At 39.5% G+C, this 7818-nt stretch overlaps 1 long non-coding RNA gene across 2 annotated transcripts; it reads left to right on the forward strand.

Moving 5' to 3' along the window:
- The first annotated feature begins 384 nt into the window (after window positions 1-384).
- Window positions 385-3991, forward strand: LOC148048197 (uncharacterized). Of its 2 annotated transcripts, none has more exons than XR_015695816.1 (3): window positions 385-515; window positions 2158-2463; window positions 3641-3991. It is a non-coding gene; the product is annotated as an uncharacterized LOC148048197 (long non-coding RNA). The 2 variants fall into 2 exon arrangements; XR_015695815.1 differs by having other exon boundaries at window positions 2158-2268; window positions 3585-3991.
- Window positions 3992-7818: the final 3827 nt, after the last annotated feature.

Raw genomic sequence — 7818 nt, forward strand, 5'->3', positions numbered from 1 at the left:
GGAAAAAAAGGAAATTGGCTTTTAATTCCTGCAACCTGAGAAGAATTGGATTTTACTTAACACGCATGGATGCTTTAATTAACAGATAGCACTGCCTTGATTCATGTTATTGCTAGGATTCAAACAAAACCTTTCAAGTTCTGCTTCCAGCTCTTCCTTCTGCGTGGCCTGAGCAAAAGAGTTTTGATCACCCTTCTTGCATTTTTAAGAACCTTCCTCTTTGCGCTCTGTGTTTTGAAAACACGATGCTGGGAATCGTTTTAATTAGCCGTCTCTTCCTGAAAGGCAGTTATTATGAAATGCAAGGAGATGTGTCTCAGATAACCGACCAACACCCACTTTCCGTTGCCCGCAGCATGTTTGGAGTGGCATCTATCCCAGACTGAAGCAACACAAAGTGGTGTCAACAGATTTCATCTGATTCATAGAGCTTCCAACATCTAAAGACCATCTAGTCTAACCCCAGGATCCACAATAAGTGCCTACTGAATTTCCAGAATGTAAAGAAGCAGCAGGTAAGACAAACTAGGCTGCAGAGCTAGACTACAAAAGAAATTGATTGCTACTGAGGTTTACTTTTATTAATTCATTAGATTTAAGTTTAATTTTCCTTTATTGTCATTGCACCTCATACAACTAAATTAAAAGACTGGCAAATCCAAAAGACTCAAGAGAACTCAAGATTCAGGAGGCAGTTACAGGATTCAGAAGTATTTGCAGCATTATATATGTAGTACTTCTGTGATGGGAGTTGGCAAATATTTGAAGTACAAGTAGTCCTCAATTTACAGCTGTAATTGACCTGGAATTACGGTCATAAGTTGTTGTGGCCATGTGACTGTGCATGATTTTACAACCTTTTGAAGTGAACCCAGCAGTTGTTTAGCAAATCTATTTTATCCAATAGGTGGTGTTTTTTTTTTGTTTTTTTTGCTGGAAACCAGAAGTGAATATTAAAAACTGCCCCCCCCCCCCCAAGATGAAAATGGTGGTCACGGGTCCATGTAACACTGCAAATAGTTGTAAAGGTGAATGATTTACCAAATGCCTAAAATGGGAATCACATGACCAGGGGGAGGGGTGTGGCTATTGAAACTTCAAAATCGAGTCATAAATACTTTTGGTGGAGGGGGTCCAACGTAATTTTGAATGGTCAAGTGACTTGTATAGATAAGGAGACAAATGAAGGAATACAATTAACAAATCTGACCATTTTCATCCTTTTTAAAAACCCTATTTTTGTTATTATTAGATATTTTAGTAGTATTTTTGTAAGTATAAATGCAGAAGGCTGGAAGATGGAAATGGGCGATGCAGTTTTCCTTCCTGAGATTTTTAAGGATTTTTAATTCCAACACATTTCTATTCCCACAAAATCTGAGCTTCACTGTATCCATACAAGAGATGGAGCATGCAATATGCCTTACGCTATTTGCAGGCCTTCTTTCAATACAAAGTGGTATTCACCCACACCTCCCACCCACGTGTGGGAAATTGAGGCAATTTCCAGCACCTCAGACCTATCCACGTTGGACCTGGCCTAACACCAGAGGTCAGATTTGGCTGGGTTTGTGCCATTTGGAAAACTGCAGAGTCGTCCAGTTGAAGCCCATGCACATCCTGGCTTCCCTTCCTTTCTGTTTTCACCATAGCCATTCATGCCACATCAAAAACCCACTGAGTACCAGGACTGGTACTTATTAGACCAGTCTCAGTGTGACTTTTTGGATCCCAGGTCTGATATTTTCTGATTTAATAGAGACCTCTAAAAATGGAAAGTCCAAAACGTTTGCAAAATTAAAAACACAGAGATATTTCCTCTTTCTTTAAGAAATAGTCCCCTGTCGTGTAGTCGTCCCCCACCTTTCCCTTTAAATTTTTTTGATTTTGCCTAACAATTAATGAACAAAACCAGTAAGTGATTTTGAACCAATCATCAGTTTAAAATTTTTCTGGACCATTTATTATATTAATCCGTACTCCCAAGTTCTGTACTCTTTTCCTTGCAATGAGAGCTGGTCTAGATTGCATCCGATAACCAAAGCAAGCTATGGCTGCAAATTTGTAGGAACATCCCAGCAGTGATGATAATAATTCTGAAAGCAATGGTTAGGATAGTTCCAGATGTTGCTACAGTACTTACATTATGTTTTCCAGGCGCAACTTAAAACCTGCATGGATCCCAAAAACCACATGGAAGAGGAATAGATCTGGGGGTGGACAGAGTCTGCACAATTTCCTCTCAGTTTTGCAGTCAACTGAAGACAGGTGTGAAGTATTAGCTGAAGCTAAAACCAGCGTATTGCAAACAACAAACTTTTAGTGAACAGACAAGCGTCTTTCTTGCACTCAAACACCATCAAGCTTCATTTATTTCAGAGACAGAAGGGTCGGAATTGGATTGGGTGAAGACCAGCTGGAGGATTTTGGGAGTTGGAGTCCACACATTTTAAAGTTGCTGAGGTTGGGAAACACTGTCAACATAACAAAAAAATTATAGATATTATGATGTATGCAGGATTATTTTAAAACTATTTCAGGGTTAAGTTTATTTATTACATTTTAACCCCACTTTCTGGTATTAAAAGGCAAGTCATAAAGCAGGGAATGTTTCAGAGCAACGTGTAATAAATTAAAAAACAATTAGAACATGTATGATTTAGTGAAATATTAGTGAGTTTTACAAGCACCAGCAATTTAACAGCTACATTGTAGGATAATCCTGAGCAAGATCAGAAAAAAACAACATTAGACTAACCTAATCTGCCATCACTTCCTGTTACGGCCCAACCAGCGCAGTGTTTTAATATTTTAATACGTTTACTTTTCTTGACATTTCTAAAATTAGGTGTTTCAGATGGATATAATTAGGTCTCAAAGGCCAGTTTTTTCTTATTTGTAGAGATGATTCATGAATAATTATGTTATAATTAAAGAAAATTATTCTTTGAGGTGCCACAGGATTCTTTTTGGTTATTGATTTGCTGGAAGAGATTACAGAGTCAACACTTTGAAAGTATTAAAATATTAAATCTTGCGTCCAAATGTTTGATATATTAGGGAAAGTTTCAAGGGACACATGCTTACATTTTCCAAAACATTTTAAAATGAACCGCTTGGAATGGATGAAGTACTGTGTTACTAGTACAAATAGCAGAGTGGCTGAATCATATCTTAATTTTTGAATTGAGTACAATAACACTTTATATCTGTCGTGGCCAGGAACATATCCATTCGGTTAGCTGTTTAATAAGATGATCTCTACCATTAAATAAGTAAATTGAAACATATTCTTTTGCTGTAGAACTGCAATTGGGGGGGGGGGGCTTTGATCAGAGAAGAAACAAACAAATCACTCCAAATAAAGGCAACTTGGAAGTGTGTGTCTTGTTGTAGATTACGTCTGCATTCTTATATAGCCTTTCTCTTTCTAAATTTCAAGGGACTCAGCAAAAAAAAACCTTTTAAAAGGAGATTAATATGGTTCACTTTTTCTTTACTTGATGACTAGACTTTGATATTCCCATGTCTCATTTTTATTTATTTATTTCGTACATTTTTATCCTGTTTTTATTACTTTTTAGGTAACATCCAAGGCAATGAATATATTTAATACATCTTCTTCCTATTTTCCCCATAGCAACAGCCCTGTAAAATGGGTTGGCCTGGGAGAGAGAGAGAGAAAAAGAGACTGGCGCAAAGTCACCCAGCTGGCTTTGCTGGCTAAGGTGGGACTTGAACTCACAGCCCTCTGATTTCTAGGCCAGCACCTTCATCATTACACCAAACTAGCTCTCTTATACTGACTCATAGAAATTACAGTGAGTACAGCTAATATTCAAGCTTTGCTTGGAGCAGCGCTGAATCTGAGCTAAGGCTTCAGCATCCAACGGCATCCAAAGTTGAACAGACTGAATCTGTAGGGCACACTTTGTTCATCTACTATCTTAATAAAGAAGCTAAGCATAATGGTAGCTAATTACTTACCATACACTATGATCTTTTCTCCAGAAATGGAAAGCATCTTTGGGCTTCCAGATTTGTATGACTTGAACTCCCACCAATCATCTAATCATTGGCAATGGCACTGCTGCTGATGGGTATTGCACTCTGGCAACATCTGGCAGGTCAAAGACACCTCGCCCCTGGCCAGACATACCCCAAACTCAAGAATCCACTGAATCATTAGAAACAACCACAAAAATATTCTCTTCTGACAGGCTGCTTTGTATTTATTTACCAACCAACCACTCAAAGGAAAATGCCGGGCTAGGCTCTATATAAACAAACCAGCATTCTTATTTTAGTCTGGGCTTCATGGTTGGAGAATTGACTCGGTCTGCGTCTCTTGAACTAGATGGTGGGTAGAGGGCATTGCAGGCTTTTAAAAAGCCATTTTCATTCCTTTTACTCCTTTGCCACACAACTCCTATACTAAAATAAACAAGAGAACTGAATCAGGAAGAGAAATTCAGATGCAGGCCTATCTCTGATGGCTCATGACACAAATTTTAAAAGCCTTTCAGATCATTGTCCAGTTTTCTGTTTCCCATAATGTTCAAATAAAAATGCATCCTATCAAGAAAAAAAATAACATTTTTGAATAACAATTCAAAAGTCTGTACATTTGGAAAAGGAGATAGAAAATGAGTCTGTTAGAAGAAATACAGGATGTATGAACATACATACTGGTTTTCAAGCAACCTCTTTTCTTTGCTTAACTTGACATATAAGCAGGATAAAATGAACTTAAAGCTTTTGGAAATAATTGCAAAATGATTGAACGGATGGCTGACAGCTTTACCTATCCCTATTTTTTTCTTCTCCAGTCATGAAATTTGATTTAAAAAATTATTTATTTTGGTTCGGGTTTGTTGGGAGGGGGGCAGAATGACCATTTTCTGGTCTGATTTATCTGCAACCTGAAGTGCTTTTTTAAATCATGCAAATCCATTCAATATTTTCCCAGCTCAAATCATAAATATATCTATTATTTAGCCATGAAACGAAGGGCTATGAAACAGGCATCGTTGCTTCGTAGAAAAATACATATGGTTATCAGATTTTGAAATGTTACAACAGTGTTGTTTTTTGTCTTTTTTTAAAAAAAAAACCTCAATTCATTTGATATATATCCAGCTATTTGTATACTGCTACAATGTTCCCTTTAAAGGCCCCTGACATGGCAGGAACGTATAGTGAACATAATTCTGCTTATAAACGGGGAATGATGTTGGCATCCATTCAATAGGAGTGGGGTTAGTTTCCATCCGTATCACAAAATCATTTGATACTCTGGTGTGACAGTGAGTTGGCAGAAGTAGATCAAGATGCCCAATGTCGATTTAGTTATTCATTAGCTAATCATTAAAAACTCCTTTCTTTGGGAAATTGTGCATTTAGATCTCACCTCGAAAAGAATTAAAAACAGTTTATCAAATGAAAATGCTTCGATTAATTTGCTTTCTGGAGCTAAATTTTAAGTCAGCAATTAGCCTCAAACTGGTTTTGTGTACAAGGCAAAGGCCTGGGAATAGTGCAATGTGAGGATGCCATTGAGCAAATTTGCAAGGCAGCAAGTCAATTTTCAACAATGAAGACACTGTCTGAGAAAACCAGTATCTGTGGACCACAACTTTCAGCAGAGAGAACTATAAGGAGTCCAGAATGCTTACAGTTTAGTCAAGGAAGAGTAGAGTAGAGTAGAATAGAGTTGAAAAGGACCTTGGAGGTCTTCTAGTCCAGCCCCCTGCTCAAGCAGGAGAACCTATACCATTTCAGACAAGTGGTTGTCCAGTCTCATCTTTAAAAACTCCAGTGATGGAGTGTTTTGTCAAGATGGGAATAGAATGGGGTACTTCACTAGAAGCTATTGAAAAGGAGAAAATTAACATCAACCATCCTCTCAATTTTCATGTAATAGAAGAAATACAGGAAATGTGAAATAAGGTTTGGCTCCTGATGTCTTGATTCCCTCAACTGCTCATAAGTTGGACAGTTTTCCTCTTTGATGCCCTGTGATGAGCTCAAGAAACCATCATAAAGTCCACAGAGCTATGCCATCAGTGTGGGCCAATTCAGACACTAATTTTGAGAACTCCAAAGCAAGCACTTGGGTATAGTATTTCTAAATATTTGAAAATCTGTCAGACAGAACCCATTTCTGTCAAATAGCCTCAACAACCAGCTTGTCTAATCCATTTATTCCTTTTAAGTAGTTTAATTTTCTTTGCTGTTGCCTTTGTGATTGTGGTATGAACTTTCATATATTCCTAATTACTAATATTAATCCACCTCACACACACACACAAATTGAGTGTCAAAGAACAATGCAGTTCTTCAGAACCCCACTTTCTCATATTCTGTTTGTTCACTAAAATTTGGAGGTTTTTTTCGTCCCATGATGGCTTGCAGATGCAGTGTGAATATTCAGAGTTTCACTTTTTGGATTGTGTGGGAAAATTGAAGGAGTGTGGAGATTTCGGGACAAAATATACAGAAAGATACAATGTTGTAGGAGATGCTGGGCCTCCATTAGAGGACACTTAGAGAAAATTTCATCTGGCGTTCCTTCCTGTTTCTACCCAGATTCCTTTAAATCTCTTCAGAACAAGACAGACATGGTCTAACAGCCCTTGGTCCATTTCTAGTAGACTAAATGTCTATAATCGACTCCTGAACTGTTTTTTTAAAGTTCTCTCCTTTTCCTCAGGTTGTTCAATCTCTGGGAATTATCAGAGGCAGGAAAGGACATGTCCAACTTGACAGAGAAGAGCTCATGGCAAAATGTACTTCAGGAAAACCAGCGTGCTCAGTCAAGTACTAGAAAATTCAGAGATTTGGGCCAGACTGCTGCAAAGAGTGTTAAGTTATTTTTTCTTGAGAATGATTCCAACTAAAGGAATTTGCAGCCTTCCATATTCAAAAGAATTATGCTGTAAAAGAATTATTTCCATCAATGCCGTATAACATTGGTGAAGACACATCAGGGGTGGGTTTCAGCCAGTACAGACCAGTACAGGCATTCCAGTTGGTGAAATTTAGCATACCTTAGCATACCAGATCTTCCGGAGGGCCCCGAGAAGCCCACGTGGCATGCACTGTCCTCTTCTCTCTGATAGTCACCTCATTTCCAATGAAGGTGGTGGGGAATCCATGCAGAGGGAGAAAATTGCATGGATTCCCACCCTCTTCATTGGAAATGAGGCGGCTGTCAGAGGAGAGAGCAGTGCATGCCCATGGGCTTGTCCAATGAATCCTCCCCTCCTATTCCTTCTTCTGCTGTTTGAACAAGCCACACGTGGTGCGCTCCCTTGTCTTTCACACCTGCCTCATTTCCAATTGGGGGGGGGAGAGAAGAAATCCATCTTTTCCCTCCCTCTCCATGGATCCCAGGTCCAATTGGAAATGAGGCAGCTGTGAAAGGCAAGGCAGCATGCCCCACATGGCTTGTACAAACAACAGAAGAAGGAACAGGAGAGGAGTTCCATGCAGGGCTTTTCAAACAACCGAACTCCCCTCCTATTCTTCAGGCAGGCGGGATTGGGAGCACACGCCAAGCTGTCGGTGCGACTCTCGTTAGGGGAGGAGAAAAAAATAATAAAAGACTCTATGGCGGCGGAACCGGCTCACCATGGAGTGACCCACTCTGCTCCCCTGCCCGACAGAGCTCTTTTTTCCTCCTAAGCTTGGCTCTTCTTCATTCCTTCCTTCCCTCAGTGCCCACCAAAGCGCTGCCCCTGCTTGGCTGCCCTCACTGCTGCCCTGCCCCCTCTACGTGGCCGGCTGCCAGCCTGAGGGGGAGGGAGCGATGGCGAT

This window comes from Thamnophis sirtalis, unplaced genomic scaffold, assembly GCF_051295495.1.
Source record: "Thamnophis sirtalis isolate CommonGarterSnake01/CBP01778 unplaced genomic scaffold, rThaSir2_p1.2 scaffold_3, whole genome shotgun sequence".
Classification (NCBI taxonomy): Eukaryota; Metazoa; Chordata; class Lepidosauria; order Squamata; family Natricidae; genus Thamnophis; species Thamnophis sirtalis.